Genomic DNA, 24,372 nt, shown 5'->3' on the forward strand with positions numbered 1-24,372 from the left:
TCCTCACCTGAGGCTCCTTTCTCTGTGATAACTCCAGCTTGTGTCAAGTTGGCACAAAACCAGCCAGTACAGGATCCCATCTGGAATAGCATCCTTTATTTAGGGGCCAGCATCACGATGCCGCTGGGAACCCATCCCACCTACATCCAGAGCCACACATACTCTACACACACACACACACACACACACACACACCCCTCTTGTGACTGACTGCAGGGTGACCGTCTCCTAGTGCTCTGCCCTTGTAGTAACGTTGGAGGGCTTTCACTAGACCCAGGAATTGACAGTTTATGGGCTCTGCTAATAAAATGCATTGGCTGGAGCCCAAAGTTCTGTCGTCTTTGTTCCTGCATTTTATTGGTGATTCTGTTTGGCCACCCTGCAGGTTGTCAGGCTTCCCTGAGTCACCCGATGCGTTTATGCCACGGCTGTGGCAGCGTGCTGCTGAGGCGACACACGGGATGTCTGCACCCACTAGCCATCTTCAGGACTCCCAAGATTTCCCTCGGCCACCCAGTCTCAACACCTGCTGGGAAAGGGTTTCTCAGAAAGCCTCACAACTGACATTTACCCAACACCCGTCCCTGGGAAGCTTCCCCCTCACCCCTCACCAACCGGAAGCCCTCACTCCTTTCAGGTTCTTCGGCCCTGCATCACGAAGCCCTGTGGCTTTTCTCTCGGAAACAGCCCTTGTATCTGCCCCATTTTCGGACCCTGCGTAGGGTCTATGCTTCTCAGCTCTCCTGTGCCTGCCCCTCTCCACTGGTTCCTGATGCCAGCTTCTTCTACTCATGCCCTCTCGGTGACAACCCAGTGGTCCAGACCTCTGTAAGTGGGAGATGTAATCGGGAAGCCAGGGCAGGGGCTTCTCAGGAGCCGAGGCAGTACAGCTGGGGGTGAACCATCGCCTCCTGCTGGGGATGCTTTGAGCAGAGCTGGCACTAAATTCGTCCCTAGGGTCACACTCAAGGACAAGACCCACCTCTTTGTGGTATTCGAGAGGTTACTCCAGCCCTGCTCCCACCTTGGCTCCCAGCGCTCTCCCCGCTAAAGATTCAAAGACTGTGATTTAACTATCCCAGGAATCAACATGGTTTGATTGTTTTATGTTTTAAGAACCAATAAACTCTTTGCCTGAGTGAATTGAGTTGGGTTTCTGCCACAATTCATCAGGAGGCTCTACCGAAGCAGAAGACAGATAGATGCCCTGACCTCTGCAGTGAGGCACGCCTGGATGGAGCCAGGGCAGAAGGTCACCGGGTCCTGTGTTGGCTCCTTCTTTTCACTTAAAATTATGACCGGCCTCCGGAGCCATGAAACGGCTGGGTTTCTGCTACGTCCCTCACTATAGAGAGGAGGGTGTGTGCAGTCTTCGCCATCCTTTGATACCTACCCTATGCCTGTAGGACTCAAAGACACAGGCCACCCAAAGTTCAGTGGCCGTTGTAGGAGAGAGCCTAGGGGAAAGGCCAGGACTCAGCCTTGAAGCAAGTGTGACCTGGGTTTCAGGATGCCAGAGGCTGGGCCAGAGAAGTGGTATGGCCTGGGGGCAGTTTAAGTGCAGAGGCTCTGGAGGGCACAAAGGAGCAGTCTTAGCACGCGGGACTCCCCCTAAGCGAGGGGAGACGAACCACACTGGGGGTCCCGAGCGCACTCCTGGATACTGGGTCTTGATCCCGGGAGCTGGGAGCAGGTGAAAGGCTTGGGCAAGGCGGCGGCGTGCGGAGTGGACAGGGAGGGCAGCGCTGCGTTGCGCGGACTCGGGCGGCTCCACCCGCGCTTCCCTGTGCGGCCGCGAGGGGGCTCCGCGCTGCTCCGGCCGGGCCAGGCGCACGGGCGGGCTGCGCGCGGGATCGCGGCGGGCTGCGAGCGGCCAGGCAGGCAGCGCCCGGTCCACCGTGCAGCGGCGGCGGCGGCGGCGGGGGGCGCTGCCGATGGGCCGGGCCCGGGCTGCCGGAGCGCCGGGAGCCGGTGAGTAACGCGCGGCCGGGAGACACACCTGCGCTGCGGACAAGGGCGTGCGGGGCGCGGCGAGGTCCGCGCGTGGGGCGCGGCAGCGACGTGGGCGGGGACGGAGGATCTGGCCGCGGGCGGGCACGCGCGGGGCTGACCCGGGGCAAGGTGCGCGCGAGTGACAGTGCGCGTGGCCGGAGCCTCGGCGCGCGTGGTGGGGAGGTGGATAACATGGGGCGGAATGGCGCGGGAGACCCTCCACCTCCCCCGGCACACACACACACACACCACACACACACACACACACACACACACACCCCTCCCTAAGGCGCAGGGCGGGCGCGGGGTCTGGGGTGAAGATGCCCTGCACCGGCTGGAGGCCGGGGACTCAGCGAAGGGCACGCCCCCAGTCACTGGAAGGAGACTATCTCCTTACACCCGCTAGTGGCAGGAAAAGCCAGCCCGGGCCCAGAGTCTCCTCCCGCATGGGCCTCAGTTTCCCTTGCTCTGAAACGGGCACAGCTAGGTTGACCTGCGATTTGGACCGGAAGGGTACCAAGAGGACCAGTGTGCCCACGCGGATCTGTAGGATCATGGCATCTGCTGGGACTCCGTATGTGTTCTCAGGCAGTGGCAGGGAGCAGGATCAAGGATGGAGACAGAGAAACCCTGGAGAGAAGCGGGGGGTCTGAACGCCGCTGTCTGCCCACAGCTTAGATCGTGAGGTGCTGGCGTCCTCTGCGCTCCAACTGACCTCCTCCTGCGGTTGTAGGACAGGCAAGAGAGGCAAGAAAGGTGCGGGGAAGACCCACCTGATGCGCAGGGCGGTGTTTCCGCTTCACAGAGGGGTGAGAGAGCCTGCTGGCCACGGAGTGACAGGGGCGAGGTTTGACGCTCCTACCCCGGTACTTCAGCCACTTTGACAGGTGCCCTAAGAATGCTGTGTTCGCTGACCACCTACTGTGTGTAACCAGCTCCCTGTTCTGAGCGCTGTTCCCACACTGGCGTGAGGGCAGATAGCTACCAAGGAAAAATCTGGAGCCGTCTCAGAAGAGCATCTCTAGGAGGATAATAAAACGGGATGGTGGGCTGGAGAGGCAGGTGGTGGGAAGAGCCTGGCTAGAGACCTCTGTGCTGTAAATCAAAAGTGAAGGGGATGGGGAAGGATCGAACCGGTGCAACATCCCTGGGGCAAGCACGGGTCGTGGTTGGGAAGGGCTTTGAACCAGATAAGTCAGCAGAACTGACGCTTGGATGTTCTTCTGGGGCAGTGGGCAGTCCTCGGAGGTGTGGAATTTGACTAGCGAAAAGAAAAGGCTTAATGGTAGTTGAAGAGCTGAGGAAGCAGGCAGGGAGAACGCAGACTGGGCTAAGAGATCAGAGGTATAGAGATATTTGAGAAGATTGTGCCCACCCACCCCTGGCAGCCTTCATCCTGGCAAAACCAGAGCCACCAAGAGGTTTGTAGCAAGTTGAGGGGCTTGGGGTTTTGGAAAGGGAGCCCGGTTTTAATTCAAGTGCTTTCCCACTCCGGTCCAGCAGGGGGCGCGTGAGTGCGGGTGGGGTTGCAGAGGTCCAACCAGGTGTTTGGGCTAAGGTCTGGAACCTTCTGACTTGTCATCAGGTGTCCAGCACTCACCCTTAACCAAGACTGGAGTCGGCTGTTTCCCAAGGAGGCCTTTACTCCTTTAAGTGGAAATTGAGGAGCCCAGAACCACCGTCAGGGTTGGGTGTGCCCATGGCTGTCCTGGTGTCACTGAACCTAGATTTTATCAGGGAGCCGCAACCAAATCGCCTTTAAAGACAAACTAAAAATTCATATTTCTGTCTTTTCTCACAATGAGAACCTGATTCCCAAATCAGTCTATTTCACTGTTTGCTAAACCCTCGAAGACACCCAGGACGTTTCACTACCAACCCAAAACGTACGTGCGGTTTCAGATGTCCTTGGGTGCGCACCCAGAGATCTGCGGGTGGTTTTCAGTCTGGTGCGGTTTTGTTTGCGTGAATTTCCAGCTGCATTCAGCCTGTTTTTTGCACATCCTTGGTATTCATGATGCAACTTTATTTTGGAATCTACAAAATATTTTTTTAGACTCAAAGATCACAACTACATAAAAGCTATATTTAGAAGTTATTTAGGACAGTCCATCCCTGTGTCTTTGTCCTTGTCCCCTATCAGTGGTAACCATTTTAAATACTTCTTAGATTACTTTTCTGTTTCTTTTTTATCAAACAAACCATTTATACATTATATTAGTATATGCTGCACCCCCCCCTTGGTACTGTGATAAAAATTCCACCTGAAGCCAGCTCTCATGGGCCATAGAGACCTTTCCAGTTCTTTTTCACGACTATATATAATTCCATTGTGTGGCTGTACCCTAGTTTATCTTATTTGTGTTCTGTGGGTGGACCTTTGATTTTTATTCCAGACTTTTGACTTATCCCCCCCCCTCAGTCTTTTTTAAAAATTTATTTTATACATGTGTCATGTGTGTATGTGTGTGTGTGTGTGTGTATGTATGTATGTATGTATGTATGTATGTATGTGGAGGCCAAAAGAAGCATTGGATACCTTGAATTTAGAGTCACAGACATTTTTGAGCTTGTATTTGTCTTTAATCAATTAAAATTTTTGCTTGTTTTGCTTATCTTTATCAAAAGAAAAAAGAAAAAAAAGAAAAAAAAATATGAGGATCCTGGTGCAGGGGAGAGCGGTCAAACAAAACGTGTCTCCTCTCTGTGTTTCCGAGTCTGGTAGGGCTCATCGCTGCCACGCTTTATTTCACAGGTTTTCTAGCTGTTCCACAGTGTCCACAATATGTGGAGCTGGATCGTGTTAGTGCGTTCACCGTGTGTGCGTGTTTCTGTGTGCAGCTGCATAAGTGTGTGTGTGGGTGTGTTGGTCTAAGAAAAGCCTTGGGTGTTTTCCCTTAGACCCCCTGTGTCTTACTGTTCCTGAGACAAACCTAGAGCTTGGCTGTTAGTCTGAGATGTCTGACAGCGAGCCCCAAGGATCTGCCTTGCGGGTGACTTCCTAGTCCTGAGATGAAAGGCCCGAGCCACCCTGCTTTGTTAAACAAACAAACAAACAAATCTATTAGCTTCTAGAAAACTGACATCTTTATGCAGCTGAGTCATAGAAACCATAGATGGTTTTCTGTCTCAAGGCCGCTTCCACAGGTGAAGCTGTCCTTGAGCCGCGTTTTTACATTTCTTTATCCCCGAGAATTCCACCCGGCTCATTGTTGTTATAAATATTTCTCCCTTCCACTATATCTCCTAACTGGTTATTTTCTCTGCACATGCTGTTTTTCTTCCATTTTCAGTTTGTTTGTTGTTTTATAGGCAGCGTGGGTAATTCTGTAGCTATGCCTTAACGGTTTCCCTGTTCTTTACTAGTTTTCAGGTATTTGTTACTTCCGACTTTCCGCTGGGGCTAGAGCGATGGTTCGGGGTTGAAAGAACCTCAGCTCTTCCAGAGGACACAGGTTCAGTTCCCAGCGCCCACAACGGGTGGCTCAGAGCACCTGTAATTGTAGCTCTAGGGGATCCAATGCCCTCTCTGACCTGTGCGGTCGGTCACCTGCACTCTCGTGCATATGCATATACAGATGCATAAACGACAAACAAGTAACTTCCCGCCTCAGTATTAAATCTTGGAGGCAATGGGCATTGTTACCTTGTTCTAAGGCTAGTAAAGATGCAAACGTTAGGGAAGACAGGGAGGGAGATATGAAGGAAATGCCTTAGCTCCTTTCCTGCTTCTTCACTGAATATCAAAGACTGAGCAAACTGTGAACAGTAGCTGTTTGTCTGGTTCATGGTCTGAAGGCTAGGGAGTCCACAATTACGGGATTGCATTTGTAGGGCCTTTGTGCCTGGTCATCCCACAGCAGGAGGAAAGATGAGAGGGGGTGGGGGAGGGAGGCAGCCAAGTTGACTTTTCTAATGACCCACTCTAGAGATACCTAACCCATCCTATAAGAGTGACAACTCATTTGAAAGAGCTGAGCACCATTTCATTAGCACTCAGCCATGCCTGCATTCCTAAAACCAATCCCCCCCACACACACACCCCGTGACCTACTCACCTCTCATTAGGCCCCTCCTTTTCACACTGCTTCATTGGAGAAGTAATCAACACACAAACCCTGGAAGACACCTTCAGCCTGTGGTCACCCACAGTTTCCAGGGGTCACCTCCAGGTCCCTGTCACGTAGCAGCCTTCACCACAACCACGTAGTCCACTAAGCTAGTGAAGAAAGACCACAGGGCAACATCCTGACTGAGCAAACCAGCAATATCCCAGAACCATGGATACGACAACTTTCTATCACCTTTGAGGTAACTCAGCAGTTAGGGGAAAGCGAAAATTCCCACCCACTCCTCAGGGCATGGCTCCCAAGAAAGGGGTGATGGCTGGGTGCTTCAGAGATGAGCCATTGTGGAACTTGATTTCAGATCGCTAATGTCTGGTTCTGCTAGAAGACCTGGTGTCGTCCCTTGTTTGGACCACGCTTGGCTTGTGACAGTTTCTTTAAGAGTGCTTAGCCAGTGTTTCTCAGTTCTGTTCTCTCTGTATCCATGATTCTTGAAGGACGATTGGCTGGTTGTAAAATGCTTGAATTCTTTCCTAAACTCATTAAGATGGGAACTCGGAGACATCACCAACCTTGGTACTTGGGAAAACTTCATAATGAATGGTGTCCTCTGTCTACATTTACCTTAAAAAACAAACAAACAAACAAACAAAAAGAAAAAAAAAAAAACCTACTGTGGAACATTTGCCGTGTCTCACTGTTAAGTTTTTTTTTTTTTTTTTAACTGAACGAATTAATGGTGTTCCTGGAATAAGTGTGCCACTTGAAAGCCGCTATTCAAGAGACTCCAGTTAGCACAAAGAAATCCTGCAGTTTAGGGAACAGTTCCTAAAGATAGTGGTAAGTTGATTCCTCAAAGCTCCACCCAGACCCCCTGGTCTCCAGGACAGAGCAGTGTTTCTCAGCCTTCCTGGTGCTGAGACCCTGCAACACAGTTCCTCGTGTTGTGCTGACCCCCAACCATGAAATTATTTCATTGCTACTGCATAGCTGTAATTCTGCTACTGCTATAAATCATAATGTAAATAACAGATCTGCAGGATGTCTGGCATCATTCCAGAACGGTCGGGAGCCACGGGCTGGGAACCCTATAGGAGGAGAAGGAAGAGGGGCACAGGGATCTTTGTCACCCTGCTTCGGTTTTTTTGTGAGACAGGGCTTCTCTGTGTAGCCCTGGGGTTGTACAACAGGTTGACCTTGAACTCACAGAGATTCACCTGCCTCTGCCTCCCGAGTGCTGGGATTAGAGATGTGCACCACCACTGCTCAGCCTTTGTCAACTTTTTTATCCTCCTTCCCCTTGGGAACGTTAACTCAAGCCATACCTTGTGTTTGCAACTCCAGGGCTATTGCACAGGGCATCGGGTATCTGGGTTTTGTAAATCTGACACAAGATGGTCATCATTTGAACCGTAAACGGGAGCTTCTTAGGATTTAGAATGCCATGTAGCAGCGAGGGCATGCAAACTCCCCAAAAGAATTAACTATGCCAATGAGCCTCAGACCCCTCCCTGTCCATTCTGGGATCGATTGAAGCCACCATTGTTCTGAGCAGCACCCTGGACTCTTGGCAGTCTTTCCTCTGTTGTCTCGGGGTCAGTGCTCTCCTGCACAGAGCAGTTGTTGAGTAATTCACAAGGGTGTGCATTTGCAAGCATGAGCACTCCCAAGTGTTAAAGGTGAAATTAGACTCTATATATCGAAATTAGACTCTAGGAAAGACACCATGGTTCCAGAGAGATTAAGGAGGGTTGACCAGACATCAGATGTGGGGCTGGCCACGGAGAGAGTGACCTTGTCCTTCCATTATAGATTTGAAGGAAGCCCCATCCGCGTCAGTCTGCAGCCAGCAGCATCTGGCCGTATGTTTGCTGTGTTGGTGCTGGGTCTTAGGAAGCATAAATGATGCTTGGGAGTGTTTACACTTCAACATTGCTTTGCAACAGGGAGTGCTTCTTGAGTGTCTGCTCCCTGCTATGCCCTATGCAGGGCGCCATGTCCTTGTGAGCGTTATTTTATGAGAATGAATGTGTGTAAATGGGGAAACAAATGGTAGAGAAATCCTCTGGGAAAGGTTAATAAAGTTGGTCAACTCCTAGCAAGACTGACCACAAGAGACATACATACATACATACATACATACATACACACACACACACATACATACATACATACACACACACATACATACATACATACACACACATACATACATACATACATACATACACACACACATACATACATACATACATACATACATACATACATACATATATACAGACAGACAGAGCAAGCAGGAGTGAAGAACAGGTCCTTACACACACACAGAAAGAGAGGGCAAGAGAGAGGGAGGGATAGAGAGGGAGGGAGAGAGAAGAGAAGAGAAGAGGGAAGAGAAAGAGAAGAGAAAGGGATAGAAAGGGGTTTTTAGAAACATACCAAGACTGTGATACTTTAGGCAGAATGGACAAATGCTTTGAAAGTTGCAGCTTTACCAGAAATAACACGAGAAAGAGAAAACCTGCACAACACTATTTTTTATGAAAGAAATTGAACTTATAACTAAAATTCTCCCTAGACAGAAAATGCCGGGGCCTTCTACAGTGAATGCTATCAAGTATTTAAGACAGGAACTCCATCACATCCACATCATGTCAATAAAGATCGGTATGTCTGGCAAGGATGTGGGTGACAGAGCCCCTTAGCACCTTTGGGTAGGGGCGTGCCTTTCTAGGACCCGTTTTCGAAACCACTCAGTGAAGCTGGTCCTTGCTGCACACACTTGCAAGGCCCGGTTCGTGTGGCGTCTGTCCACAGGAGAACCGTGTGAGTTACAATATCTGGCTCACCACAGCAACAACTGGAAATGGTGTACATGCACTGTGTCAGATTAAAACCCAGTGCACAGAGCATGACATCATTTTTGTAGGATGTAAACGCCAGCGATACAGTGTAGTGTTTAGAGATGCCTACTTCTGAGAGAAAATGTGGGGCAGATAAATGAGTTTTTAAAGTTCCATCTAGTGAAATACACTTGTCACACTCCCGTCACAACAGCACACCATTTGCCATAAATATAAATATAATTTTTGTTCATAATTAGTGCTTTAGCAGGGGCTGGGAAGATTGCTCAGTGGTTAGAGTACTCACTGTATAAGCATGACTCCCCAGCAAGGATGTTAAGGAAAACAGTCAGGCATAGCTGTCGTTCCTGTGAGCACAGTATTTCAGGGTGGAGACAGATGGGCCCTGGGAGCTCACAGGCCAGACGGCCTAGCCAGGAAGGAGAGCAGCAGTGTCAGTGAGCCTTAGGCCCTCTGATAAGCCCTGTTCCAGGGGAATAGGGCAAAAACAATGGAGGAAGACACTCAGTATCTGCTTTTGGCCTCCACACATGCACGCATGTACATACACGTGAATACAACACACACACACTCATTAATTAACCCATTTAATTTAATTTAAAAAGTCCCAATGTACGTAGATGACTGCTGGCTAGTCTTACGTCAGCCTGACACAAGATGAGGTCATTCTGGCCCAACGCGCTTCCTGGCCATGGTGTTTCTGCGCAGCCATAGAAACCCCAATTAAGACAATGCCCAATGACGATTGCTGCCTAATGGCCAGAGAGCCGCTAGGTTTTTAATTTGCCACTGCGATTCACGACATATGCTGCAGATTCATGCAGAATATTGTGTGACATGATTCTTTCAACAAGCAAGGGTCGACTGTCCCTCATCCAAGATGCCTAAAACCAGAAGTTTATATGCTTAAGGGATTTTTTATTTGGTAGGGCGGGATTATTTACACATACATAATGAGGCACGTTAAAAATAGTATCCAAGTTTTAACAGAAAATTCTGGTAGCACTCAAACACCTAGCTGGAAGGTCTTTTTTATTGTTGCTATTTTATTTATTTATTTACATTTGATATGTTATCCCCCTTCCTGATTTCCCCTCGGAAAACCCCATCCCCCATCCCCTCTGCTTCTGTGAGGGTGCTCCCCCACCCACCCGCCCACTCCTGTCTCCCGCCCTGGCATTCCTTTACACTGGAGCATCGAGCCTCCACAGGACCAAAAGCCTCTTCTCTCACTGATGCCAGATAAGTCCATCCTCTGCTACATGTGCAGCTGGAGCCATGGGTCCCTCCATGAGTACTCTTTGGTTTGTGGTTTAGTTCCTGGGAGCTCTGGGGGCTCTGGTTGGTTTGAATTGTTGTTCTTCCTATGGGGTTGCAAACCCCTTCAGCTCCTTCAGTCCTTCCCCTAACTCCTTTATTGGGGTCCCCATGCTCAGTCTGATGGTTGGCTGTGAGCATTTACATCTGTATTGGTCAAACTCCAGCAGAGCCTCTCAGTGGGCTATACCAGGCTCCTGTCAGCATGCACTTCTTGGCATTGTCTGGGTTTGGTGTCTGCAGATGGGATGGATCTCTAGGTGGGGCGGTCTCTGGATGGCCTTTCCTTCCATCTTTGCTCCACAATTTGTCTCTGTATTTCCTTTAGACAGGAGCAATTCTGGGTTAATATTTTTGAGATGGGTGAGTGGCCCCTTAGCTGAGGGCCGTGCCTATCCTCTAGATATGGTCTCCACAGGTTCTCTCTCCCCTTTGTTGGGTATTTCAGCTAATGTTATCCCTGTTGGGTCCTGGGAGCCTCTTGCTTTCCTGTGATCTGGGACTTTCTGGTGGCTACCCCCAGTTCCCCATCCCCCACTGCTACACACCTCTGTTCAATCTCCTGACCTCCCCCTGTACGTCTCCCCCATCTCCTCCCACACCTGACCCTGTCCCCACTTTCCCCTCCCCCTCCTACCTTCCTCCCAGATCTCTTGCTCCCTCTACCTCCCACGATTATTTTGTTCCCCCTTCTAAGTAGGACGGAAGCGTCCACACTTTGGCCTTCTGTCCTCTTGAGCTTCAAATGGTCTGTGAGTTGCAAACGGGTGTTCTGAGCCTTTTCCCAATGTCCACTTATCAGTGAGTGCACACCATGTGTGTTCTTTTGTGTGTTACCTCACTCAAGATGATATTTTCTAGTTCTATCCATTTGGCTGTGGATTTTGGGAAGCCATTGTTTTCATACTGCATTCTGTAATGCTTTCATTTCGACCGCACCTGTTGTGTGACATTAGGTATGGAATTTTCCACTTGTTTGGCTGGTGCTTTAAAAGCTTTAGATGTTGGAGGAGACCACACTTTGGACTTCTAGCTGTAATAAAATATTGAGATGAGTCCCCATGCCCTCCTCCCATGCTCTCTAGGGACTGTTGTCACTTTGGATACCACTAACTAATGAAGCCACTCGGCTACAGGGCTTCTCTGCAGTAAGCTTTGGGTGTGCACCCAAGGTGTTCCCAGGTGTGTGTGTCGGGGGTAGAGAGGGGAAGGAGCTGCCGTGGGAATTACCTTAAGGGAAGCTGATTATGGGGGTATGATGCCCCCGCTGTGTTCAAAAGCCAAACCAATATGTGTGTCTGGGCAAAGAAGGAGGGTAGTTAGGTCCTAGCATGGGAGGCCCTGGGCTCAGTACCCCCTCTGCGTCAGGCACTGGGCCACTGTGCCGTTGATGTCCTGGCTGCCTGAGGTGAGGTGGTCTACCAAATGCGCAGGTGGCTCCAGGCCTCTTTCTGTTTTTACCATTAAATACTTATTTTTAGATTGACTTATTGGTATTTGTTTATGGGCGGCAACACTGACCACCGCATGCACACACAACATGCAGCGATGACATCCACGGCTCCTTCTGTCCCGCAGATGTGACTGTTTCTGGGACCCTTCAAAGCCCTCCTCTCTGGCCGCGGCAGGCTGCTGACCGAGCTGTTGTAGACCGAAAGGCTCCAGCGTGCTTTCCCATCACCCCACCGTATCACGTTCATTATCAGAACCCTTCCCCACTCGTCCCCATGGTTCCCTACCAACCTCCAGGAGACTCCACGCACAGGGGGTAGAAACAAGGTGCTGAGCCACAGCAGACTGAGACCATGCCTCAAATGCAGGACCAGGACCGTTTCCAAGCCCTGACCCCTCTGCTTTCAGACTCGGGACCGTGAGCTGGCTCTGGGTCCTCGGAGGTCAGCCATATTCTGTAGCCCCCAGAGGGACTTGCTATTTACTGGTGACAAATTCCCACCAAACGGTTTAACTTCCCAGCACCTCAGTCTCTGGTGACAGCATTCATCAGTCACTGGGAAGTGGTCACGTCTGAACCCCAGGGCTTTCCCCAGCGTAGAGCTTCTGGCCATGGGGCTGCATTGACAGGCCCTTTAAGGATAAAAAATGGCACACACAGAGGTCTTGTGAGCCCGTGCAAGGCGGATTGCGGGAAAGGCTTAAAGAGGCTGAGATGACAGAGTATGTGACAGCTGCCCAGGGGACAAGAATTGCAGGTCCCCAGTGGCCTGTGATTTGCAAACAGATGTTTGGGCATGAGCACAGCCAAACTGTATAGCATTTCAGGTGATGGGAGGGACGCCAAGTGCTCGGGTTACTGTTCTGAAATGTTCTCGAGGAAAATGTACATCTGTTTTGCAAACAGCAAGCCTAAGAAGGAGGAACAAATTAGGTGATTGTGCTGTGACCAATTCCACGTGCAGAACCGTTGACAGAGGCACATTTTACATAATGATCATGATCAGCAGGGCTGCCACTCACCTTAATGAGGAGAGAGAGCGACAGGGAGCCTGGGGTCCCCTCCTGCCACCATCTTTTCTCCAGCTCAGACAGAGACCAGGAACCCAGCAGGTCTGCCTGCTAAAGCCCAAGGTCACACAGCACCCAGGCTTGCAGGATTTCCAGGAAGAAAGTCATAGGTTCTCCTCATTTCCCCCGAATCCTTTCTTACAGGAAACTTCAAAAACATGGAGAAAAAAAGACTGAATATAAGTCACTGTCCCCATTCCCCAGATCCCATAGATATAAGCTCCCAGCTCACTTTCATGTGTGTGTGTGTGTGTGTGTGTGTGTGTGTGTGTGTGTAATATGCATGTAAAGCCCAGAGTTTGACATCAATGTCTTTGATTGCTCTCCACCTTATTTCCTGAAACAGTGTCTCTAACCTGGAGCTTAACAAACAGTTAGATGGACCGGCCATTGAGACCTAGGGATCTTCCTGTGCTGTTTCCCCATTTTTGGGATTTCTCTGGGATTACAAGCAAGCGTCATGACTCCTGGTAGTCGTACGTGGGTGCTGGGGCTTTGAACTCGGGTCTTCCTGTCTGCGTGATAAGCACTTTTCTTACGGAGCCATCTTTCCAGCTCCTCCACTTGTGTTCTCTGAGCTCTATGTCCACTTTGCTTCTTAAAGTAAATCCGAGGCCCACCTCAAGTCCTCTCAGGCCTCCAATATGCATCACTGAGCAACTACATTTTCATAACCCTAGTGTTTTGAATGTATTAATAAATACTGTATTTCTGTAACCAGACCCCTAAGATCAGATAATGAATAACAGTGTATTTGGCTCTGGCTGTGGGGGCTGTGGGGTTAGCACCAGTGGTGTCCTGTGAGGATCTTCCCTCAGAGCATCCCAGCGGGCTTCTCCTGGGCAGGCAGAGCGACTGTATCAACTCGGCTCTCTCCTCTTCCTTCAAAGGCATAAATACCATCATGGAGACCCAACCTCCACAAGCTCTTCTACCAGAATGACCTCTCAAAGATCCCACTTTCAAGTGCCACCCACATATGGCCATAGGGATTTGTTTCTAAACTATGACACTAGAGGAGACACACTCAAACCATGACAATCATGCCCTAGGTACTTCACAATGTATTTTGAAACCTTTCCGGTGTGTGTGTATGTATGTGTGTGTGTGTCTGTATTCTGTGTGAACATGACTACTCACATATCCTGACATGTAGAAAGAGGTCAGTGGACAGCCTCAGGTGTTCACCTTGCCCCCCATCTTGGTTCAGATGGGGTGGGGTCTCTTCTCCTTTGTCATTCACTGCTAAGTACAGCAGGCTGGCCGCCCCTCAAGCTCCCAGCGATTCTCCTGTCTCCACGCCCCATCTCTAATAGGAGTCGAATGATTTCAGATGCGTGCTACCTTACCCAGATCCTGGAGAGCTGGAGTCAGCTTGGCCTGCAGATCCAGCTTTTTACACACTGAGCATCTCCCCAGCCCCTGACGTCTTTTTGCAGCTGATTTATTCAGATTGGGACTGATTCAGGTCCCACATATGCCTTTCCTCGTTATAACTCTTAAGTCTTCTTCAGTCCTTTTTGCTTTGGTCTCTAGTCCACTGATTTGTTAAGGAAATTAAGGAAATTTGCAGAGAATTCCATGTTTCTGGATTTGGTTGTTTGTATTGTTGGAATGTGCCATAATCCATTTGTCTGTCACTGTGTAGTTAGACCTGCAGAAGTCCTGTCCAGTAGTAATGGCATATAGCATCTGTGAACAAATATTCCCACTGCTTCCCTTAAGCACAGTAGCCTCCCATTATCATGAAGAATATGCCTCAAGACTCCCCCATTGGATGTCGTGTGACAACTGAAAAGGCTACTCAGGAATGAATGGGTCCCATCCACAGCACAGACACACCTCAAAGGCATAAAGGCAGCATTCAAGTCCCAGGCACTTCAGATGGAATGGTACAGGATTTGACAGTGACACCTGGAGTGGGCTTCAAAGTAAATGGATCATTTATTTATGGAATTTTCCATTTATTATTTTAGACCATAGTGGACCGTGGGTAACTAAAACTGCAACAAGAGAAATCACATTCAAAGGAGAAGTACTGCACATGTTCTTATATGCATCGGGACTTTCTGCCTCTTCATTGGCAGTATATTTCCACGTATAGATATACCGCAATCTCCTTATCACGGTAGGCAGAATTCTAAGGTGGTCCGTAAGAGTTTCTCTTTACAGACGGCTAGAGTTCAGTTCCTAGCATCCATATGGGACAGCTCACAGACACCTGTAAATCCAGATTCTGGAGATCCAATGCAGAACTGCTCTGGCCTCTACACACACACACACACACACACACACAAATTAAAAAATTGTTTTGAAAATAGACAAAAAGAAAAATCACTGCCTCAGGAAGCTGAGGATTAACAAGAACAAAGCCCTTGCCTCACAAGCACTGCATTTGGTCCCCAGCACTGGGGCAAAAGAAAGAAGTCCCTGTTGCATGGTCCCTGCTTCATGACACAGAAGTCGGTGGCTCGAGTGACATATGCCTCCGAATCCGATAAGATATTGGCTTTGGGGTATGTTATCATCTTCCACTGATGAAGGTCAGTAGTCAGTTGACTTTGAGTTAACATAAAGGGAAACAGGTACCAGGCAGGTCCGAGTCCTCCAAACACTCTCTTGTGAAAACACAAACTACCCTGGCACATGGATAGTGAGGGGCTTCTTAGAACCGAGGACCTCAGTTGGTACAACCATAAAGGTATGGGTTCTGCCATTAGCTAGTGAGCTGAGGAGAGAAGCCCACTGCCGGTGAGACAGCAGACCTCGCCGATGCCAGTGTCTTGGCCCATTTTCCATTGCTACAACAGAAGAACCAACAGCAGAAAACTTTATAAATGAAAGAGACTTCTGTCACGTCACAGTTTAGGAGCTTTGGGTTCCAGGTGAAGAGCCGTGGTCTGCTGAGCTAATGCTGACGGTCTTGAGCTGTAACAACTCACAGCAGAAAACAGGAGAGACAGTGAGAGAAGGAGGAAGAGGCAGAACCCCAGGGAGAACTTGACTGCAGAACAACCTGCTGTGGTGGTAACTAACCTAGTCCCATGAAGGCATCCATCCCACCTAACAACCTATGAACCCTCTTAAAGGGGCCCAGCACCTCTCAGTGCTGTTACACTGGGGACTGAGTTTCAAAATGAGTTTTGGAAGTAACAAGCCAGCCTCCCAGTTTCAGCCTGTTGAGTGCATGAGCAGAGAACCAGAACCCCAGCCTAGGGAAGTAAGAAATAACACATTACCTTGTTTGAAATCATTACATTTGTGTTCATTAGTTACACATCAATAAGAAAGCAATCTTTGTAACCATTGTATCTGCTGATGGAGAATTGAGCTGAGAAGATACTGAAGGTGGGATTGACATACTTTGTGTGCCTGTATGATCTTATTTTTCTTGGATAAATGCTTATGAGTAAAACAGTTTGGTTATATGCTAAGTTCATGCGTGCGTGTGTGTGTTTGTGTGTGTGTGTGTGTGCACGCGCGCGAGCGTGCATGTGTGTGAGTGGGCATGTGCATGCATGTTTGTGCATATGAGCATGTGCGCATGTATGTGCATGTGTGTTCATGTGTGTGTGCACGCAGTGCTTGCATGTATGCACATAGAGGCCAGAGTTGACATCAGGTGCCACCCTCAGCTACTCTCCTCATTATTTTCTGAGACAGGGTCTCTCCCTGAACCTAGAGCTCACCCACCAACCAGACTGGCTGACATTCACTATCTCCATCTACTGATGCTGAGATCTGAGGAGTGGACACCATGCCTGGCGGCTTCCCGAGGGCTAGGGATCTGAACTCAGGTCTGCAGATTTATGTTAAGCTAATACATGATTGGACAGGGAGAGGAGGTGGGACAAAGGAGAGGAAACGGAAGGGGAGGAGTCAGGGAGTAAAAGGGAAGAGGAGGAGTCAGAGGAGGAGAAGGAGAGGAGGGTTAGGGAGGAGGAGGACTGCTAACGGCAAGTGATAAGGGATCTCCTAGGAGGGGAATGGAGAGTGCAGTGGGAAATCTGCCCAAAATAGACGTGCAGCTTGTTTTCCTAATTACTGAGCTGGGTTTTCGTTGAATGGGTTTATTTGGCCCTCCTGCTTGGTTCACCTTCACCTGTGCTGGGCACCCGCTGACCCCGGGTTTGTGCCTGGAGAGCAGCCAGATATGAAAGGACAGGTAGATTATTTAGTCACGGAGGAAGAGATCAACCTGACGAGAGGACCTTTGGGTAAATGGCCAAGACCTGAAGAACTTGCTGCACCAAGATGCCGTAGACCTCTTTCGTAACGCACGTGTCCCTGAGAGTGCAGCACAGGTTACCAGTGCAGAATGGACCTGTAGTGCCTCGCGGTGAAGGAGAGCCAAGTGGAGTTCTTTAGCAGTGGTGCTGTTGTGTTCGCCCTCACATGGTAGCAGTTTGGGCCTTCGTGAGATTCCGAAAGCAGCTTTGAAATACTAGCTGTCTTCCAGTATCCAATGAACTCTCTCTCTCCGTCTCTGACATCCTCCAGGTTCTTTCTTCCCACAGCCAACACATAATGTAAAGTGACTGCTTATCACCTAAAACCTTGCTATTCAAACTCTTCAAGACTTCAAATTCTAATGGAAGAGTAAAGAGATTATTTGAAGAAAAGCTGGGGGGTTGGGGGGGGGGGAGAGGCCTTGCTTAGAATAAATGAGAAGTTACATATTTTACTAGAACTGCTAATAAAATTCAGCTCTCGTCCAAAGAGAAAAAGCTCAGTCTTTCTGTCTCCATGGATGACACCTTTTTCTTAGCTGTGTGCTCTGAAGGCTAGCTGTGCTATGTGAATGGAGGAGCTGATTTCTTTTCAATGCTTTTTCTTGGGAGGTATTTGTGGCCTTTTATTTGTAACTATATACTTAGATGCCTATATTGGACATAGGCGAATGAGGTTTTTCTCTTTTCTTTATTTAAAAAAGAAAACACATATATACATTAATACACACACACACATGCCTTGTGGAAAATTAAGGAGGTGAGAAAACTACTGGTTCCTGGGTTTCTACTAGACAATTTTTTGGGACAAGGGGAGCATAGTCCTTTATATATAATCAAGACTCATATTAAAGAATGAGTTTTGGATTGTAAAGAGAACTTACTTTTCCCACTTGTCTGTAAGTGTTTGTCCACAAGTTAAAAACATACACAGTGCTAAGGGGTGACCGTAGCAGAGGCACTTGAACTATTGGCAGAGCGTGTATAATGGGGTGGGCAAGTCAGCTCTAGAAGAGAATGCTCAGTCAGTGGCATTAGGGGAAAATGGCTGGAGCAGTTAGATGGAAATTGGAGAACTCCCAGTGGTACAGGGCATCTACCGTGAGCTGGGAAGTTGTAGTAAAGCAGCCCTACTCAAGTCAATTGCTTCAAAAGACTTTGGAGTCTAAAGATGAGTCCTACCAGTCTCTGAGCTACCTTAGTTGCTATTTTATAGTAGTGTTAAAGGATCCGTTGGCATGGGGATAGGAAGCAGGAGGGCCAAGTAAACCGACTCAATGAAAACCCAGCTCAGTAATTAGGAAAACAAGCTGTGCGACTATTTTGGGCAGATTTCCCACTGCCCTCTCTATTCCCCTCCTAGGAGATCCCTTATCACTTGCCTTTAGCCGTCCTTCTCCCTAACCCTCCTCTCCTTCCCCTCCTCTGACTCCTCCTCTTCCCTTTTACTCCCTGACTCCTCCCCTTCCGTTTCCTCTCCTTTTTCCCACCTCCTCTCCCTGTCCAGTCGTGTATTGGCTCAACATAAATTTACAAGGTCCTCCGCTTGTACCCTGACCCATCTCCCTGCCCCTTGCTTTTAACTGTTATAGAGCAAACCAAGTAGTTTTCCAAAGCAGTCAGTCATGTTATGCTCCTTCCGGCAGCATAAGAAGAATCCCAGTTGTGCCATTTTATTACCACGGTTTACACTGTCTCTCTTCTGAAATTTAGCTGTTTCCGTGGGTGTACGGTGGTGTCTTAATGTGGCTTCAGTTCTCATTTCTCTAATGGCCAGTGATCTTTGCAAATCCTCTGGCGAACTGTGAATTTATCTTTTACATGTTCTTTACGATTTCTTACTGTTTCTGATAGCTCAGGTATATATTCTAGATCTGTGATCTTTACCCGATACCTGATTCGTGATTTTCTCTCCCCCACTCTGGACTTAATCAGTAGAAGCTTTTAACTTTAAGGATCCTTCCTCTATCAAAATATTTCTGAGCACACTTTGGTATTTAAGAAATTTGTACCCAGCTTATGGTTACAAGTATTTTCTCCCTATATTTTTCTCCAGGAACTTTATAGTTATTAGTTTTGCTGTTATTAATAATATTCTGGACATCCTATCAGTTCTTCATATGTTATAATATTTAAGATCTATTTTTATTATTTGAAACTATGTATTTGTGTGTGTGTGCATGTGTGTATGTGTGTGGGTGTATGTGTGTATATGTGTGTGCATGTGTGTGTATGTGTGTGCATGTGTGTGTGTGTTGTATCTGCAGTGCCAAAAGAGGACATCAGAGTCCCAGGAGCTGTGGTTGTAGGTGACTGTGAGGAGTACATGTTTTTAATCCCCTGAGCCATCACTCCAACCTCCTCCAATCAATATTTATTTCTTTCATTACTCCTTTGTTCCTTTATTTTGTTTTTCTAACATATTTTGGATTAGTTAGGTATTTGTAATTCTAGCTAATGTCCTACTTTAACCCCTTATCACCCTGTCTCAGTGCTTAAGGATCAGCATACACAAGGCCAAACATAAACCTTCTTAAAGATGTGAGACACATTTACTTACTTATTTTTATAACTTTATTTTTGGGAACTTTATATATGAGCCTGTATGTATATATCTGTCTCACCCTTCCATCCGCAAAAGCCTCATATTCTCAAGTTTCCCACAGGTTTGTGATCTCATCTTTAATATTATTAAAACCCTCACTTATTATTTGAGTTTCCAAGAGTCAGCTGTTTGCAGGCAGTTTATCTAGGTCCTTCCATTACAGTCTCACAAGTCTGCTGCTGGGTCTGAGTCCCATCTGAGACTGAGGGTCTCCTGCCAAGCCCGTTTCACTTATGATATAATTTATCTTATTTTGTTTTATGTTTTTGCAGCTGCAGGATTCGCGCCAGCTTGTTTCTTCAATATAAGAACGCCTTAGTCTAGACTTTCCTTCAAATCTTATCAGGTTAGGCTTGCTGAGGACAGTCTCTCTCCTGATTAACTCAGTCAACTGATGAAGGGCCTTAATTCAATTTGTGAATTTCCCTTCATCTTTGCCAGAGGACATAACCTAATCACAGGAGTGACATCCATCATGCTGACAGGTCCTGCCAACACCCAAGGAGAGAAGCTAACACAAGGGGATAGTACAAATCCACCAGGGTGAGAATTTAGAGACCCATGACATATATTTTGGTGAGAAAAAGTTCTGATTCCTGTGTGAGTCCCAGATGGGCGTGGCCCATCGGGTGGGTATAGCCTAAGAGCTGCTTCCTATGGCCAGTCTTGCTGTCTATGGTGTCAGACACGAGGGGCTCACCTCCATCTTCCTCCTATGTTCAGGGAATGCCTCTGCCTAGGTTTACCGTGTTTAAAACCTGAAACTGGGTGTGTACAACAATGTTTTCCAATGTAGTGGCTTCTATTCTTGTCTCCTCATAGTTGGAACTTAGTATAAAGGGACACAGCACAAGGGTTTGCAGACAGCTGGGAAGTCCGTTCACTAGTGCGTGCACAGCTGACCTGCGTGTGGTCCTGACATCAGAACTGACCTAGGTCACTCATTTCTATGTGCATCCCAGCCCATATAGATTAAATTTCAGTAAAAACGTCATACAAACCACTGAGTCTGACAATGGGTTTGTCATGCATACCCCACCACAGTCTGGGACGAGACTTCGTTCCTTAAGTTTGTTGGAAGAGACCCAGGACCCAGGACAGTAGCATCTCCTGTCTGTCCGTCACTTCGCACTGTAACTGGGACATAGTGTCAGGCTGACGGTGTAAACCGTAAAAGGTGCACCGGCTGCCTGAGTCTGAAACTCTGGGGGCGGGGTGCATTTTAGTCTGACTCTGCAAACTGTAAAGTACAGTGCAGCTGCTGGTTAGTGCCCCGACTGCCTGAGCCCAGGAGCTCGTGACAGCTGCGGAGGAGCCACTGGGCTCAGAAAAGAGGGTGCCTGGGGGAGCTGTAATGGTGAGGTAGCTGAGGGCCTTTCATGCCAACTCCTGCTTTGACAAATGGCTTGGAATCCATCATCCCTGCTCTTTGTCATACTCAAATGCGCCCTAAATGCTCTGACGTGTTATTACCTCTGCAGAGTAATAAGTGGCTGGAGGGAGAGGAAACCACATCTGCTGCCTTTTAGAGTAATTGGCTGCCTGGCTTCCCCCCAGAGCCATGTGAAGTCTCGGCACCAGCAGGCTGCCTCCTCCTGGTGGCAGCCCAGAGAGCCCAGGCTGTGGTGCACACACTGAGATCAAGGGCCCCATCTCCATCACCTATCCATCTCCCCTGTCCTCTCTCTACCCCCTCCCTCCCTCCCTCCCTCCTCTCTTTCCAAACTGAGAGCACCTTTTAATTTTCTGATTATATAAAATGACACAGGCTCATTGATGGAGGGAAAGGCAGAAATGCAGATGGGGGTAGCCCAGAAAACAAAGCTCTCACTCCCACACCCAGGTAATTGAAGACACCTCTAGTCGTCCCTCTGGGTTGAATGGAGGTGCAGGCTTTTTTGTGAAGATTCTGTCCTAAGCATAGCTTGGCTGGTTTGGCTTTTCTCGGTGTCTGTTCCCCAATCCTGCCCCAGGCTCCTGTGTTCCTTCCACAGCTGTGGGCTGCTCACGTGCCTACCCAACCCCCACGGCCAGACTGACCGCTTGCTCAGTGCGTGGTCTGGTTTTGCAGTTGACAGCTGCTGCATTGGCCGCCTCTTTCTGAATTAGATCCTCAGGATAATCACTGGGTCCAGGCTCAACGGTACCAGTTCCAGCTGGCTTCTGCTTTCAAGCTATTCTACAGGGGGATCTATTCTATAGAGTAGCCCTGGGGGTCCTCTATTCTACAGAGTGGCTGGGGGTGGGCGGTCCTCTGTTCTATAGAGTGGCTTCGGAGGTGGGGTCCTCAAAGCCTGAGATGATCAGACTTTGGGCTTCTCTGTGCCCTCAAGCACCCCTTCCCTGATTGCACAACCAGCTTCTTCCTCTCTGACCCACTAAGCACTTTCACCGAGCTGCCTCAGGACACCCTCCTGTGGCTCAGCCTCTCCAGCCCATTCCAGTTCTTTTCTATCATCTCCTCTCACTGAAACATGAGCAGGTATCGTCCCCAAGAAGGCCTGTGTGTCAAAGACTTGTACCCAAGTTGTTGAAACCAGTGATTGAGGAGTGACTCGATGATCAAGAGGCTAATTTTATCAGTTATGAAGGGTGGGGCCTGGCGAGGAATGTCCTAAAAGCATGTGTCATCCTCTGACCCTGGGGCCAAGGACTCATTCTCCTCAGTGACCCTTACGGTCACCAGAGCCATGGCACAACCCAGGGTGTTTGTCATCTTCTGATCTTCCCAGCTTGCAGCTCTTTCTTGCTACTCCCTAAAGTCCAGTTCAGTCCAGACTAGACTCCCCCTCTGACCACCACCCGTTCTTCACTCCGAGGCTGCCCTGTGGCTTTGATGGAAGCCGCTTCCGTGCTCCCCCTTGCCTCTTGCACCCGTGCCAGCCATAGCGAAGTCGCTCTCTCAGCCTGCTCTCTTCTCTGGACCATGGTACTCACCTGCCGCCTTCTTCCTCTCCCACAAGCTCTGTGCACACCTTTCCTGTTCCAGGATGCTCAACCCACGATGCGTCCTGCTATTAAGTTCTAGACAAGAAGTCACTTCTGTACGTAAGCCTGTGAGCTGGGGTCATTAGGCCCATTTTTGCAGATGATGATGTAAAAGAAAGTGGCCTCCCCAGGGCTCCACAGCCAGCAAGGACCCCACGTTTTCCCTCTTATCAGCCTGTGTGAAGCTACTACATTCCTTCTGTGCTTTGGCTCACGATGAGGGGCTGGGAGACGGCTCAGTCAATAAAGTGTTTGCTGCATTAACAGGAAAACCTGAGTTTGGGTCACCAGCATTCACATTAAAACTAATTGATTAAGTAATTAAATTACTTAAAAAGCCAAATCAGCCAGATGACTCATCAGGTAAAGGTGCTTGCTATCAAGCCTGACAACCTACCTGTTTGATTCCCTGGGCTCTCATGGTGGAAGGAGAGGAACAACCTGAACAAGTTGTCCTCTGAGCCCCACACATTTAACATGGCAGGAACACACACACACACACACACACACACACATACATGCACACACACACACACACACGAACATACATGCTCACACACACACAGGTACACACATGCACACCTACGCACACACACACACACACTGGCATTGCAGTTTGATTCCTAATGCAACAGTCTGGGAAGATGGTAGGACCTTAGAAAAGTGGCTTACAAGGGTCCATTCTCATGGAGAGGATAAAGGCACTCTAGCCACATAGAATAAACTTTCTCAGTGAATTTATGGCTACACAAACAGGTATAAAGCAAGACAGCCCATGATGATCTGTCTTTTGTGCATGCCTGCCCCTCTCCTCTTTTCCACCATGAGATAGGACAGATTTTGCCTTCAGAAGCATGAGCCAGCATAAACTCTTCCTTATAAATTACTTAGTCATTGGTATTCTGTTAGAGAAACCGAAAACAGGTAATGACAACTTCCCACAGTCCAAACCTGACTCCATGTGCCCCCACTGGATGGGAACAGTACTTTCCAAAACCATGCTGGTCTCTAAAGCCTGGCCATCAGGATTTTGTTACAAGTGTGGAAACCTGACTCCAACAAACTTGAGCACGCAAGGAAAACCTCTTTGCTTCATGAGTTCACTTCTGTGAATGACGTCTAGAAGGGACTTCAGGAATGGCTGGTCTCAGCCTGTCTGATTCCTGACATTCCCAACAAGGTAAATACCTTCACTCTCCCCTCCTGCTCTTCCCTTTGACCTCAGCAGGAGGAGAGAGGCTCTGTTCCCACCATCCAAGTAAATACCCCACGCCTGGGTCTCATATCCATCTCAAACTCACAGACCCAGGCAGCCTGTTTCCACTGGCATTGAGACTGTGTCCTCCTGTCTTAAACCAGAGAGGAAGGACAAATAGTTCTGTTGTCCGGAGGAAGAACAGATGCTGGACAGGCGGAAGCCATAGAGGCTGCGACCCTGGGCAGCTGCAGCAGAACTTGGCAGGGGACCCAGAGAAAAGCAGGTTCTTCCTGTGACCCACACAGCCTCACTCTGCGCCCATGTTTCCCGCAGCCTGGTTGGGATGATTGAGCAATGGCGTGCTCTGAGGGCCGACACTGCTGGAGCTTAGAGGAGGCTAAAAGTAGAGACAATTAACAGCCTGTTTCCTTGAGGAAGCCATGGAGAACAGCAGGGCACTCCGTGAGTTCAGCTTGAATAATAAGTGACAGAGACAAAGCTGGGAGGGGAATGGAGCAGGCAGGGCAGGCATGGAGGATTCTGAATGCATCTTCTAGATGTTTCTGGAAGTAACTCTACTTAGCCG

General features: G+C 48.7%; 1 protein-coding gene across 1 annotated transcript in view; it reads left to right on the forward strand.

Annotated features, from left to right (window-relative positions):
• Window positions 1–1,877: 1,877 nt before the first annotated feature.
• The window catches only part of RASGEF1C (RasGEF domain family member 1C), a gene marked incomplete at its 3' end in the record, with an annotated part of 64,848 nt that continues 42,353 nt past the window's right edge, over window positions 1,878–24,372 (forward strand). The window contains exon 1 of the mRNA XM_080923820.1: window positions 1,878–1,971. The remainder of the gene's footprint in view (window positions 1,972–24,372) is intronic.

Source organism: Micromys minutus (genome assembly GCF_963924665.1).
Source record: "Micromys minutus genome assembly, chromosome: 10".
Lineage (NCBI taxonomy): Eukaryota > Metazoa > Chordata > Mammalia > Rodentia > Muridae > Micromys > Micromys minutus.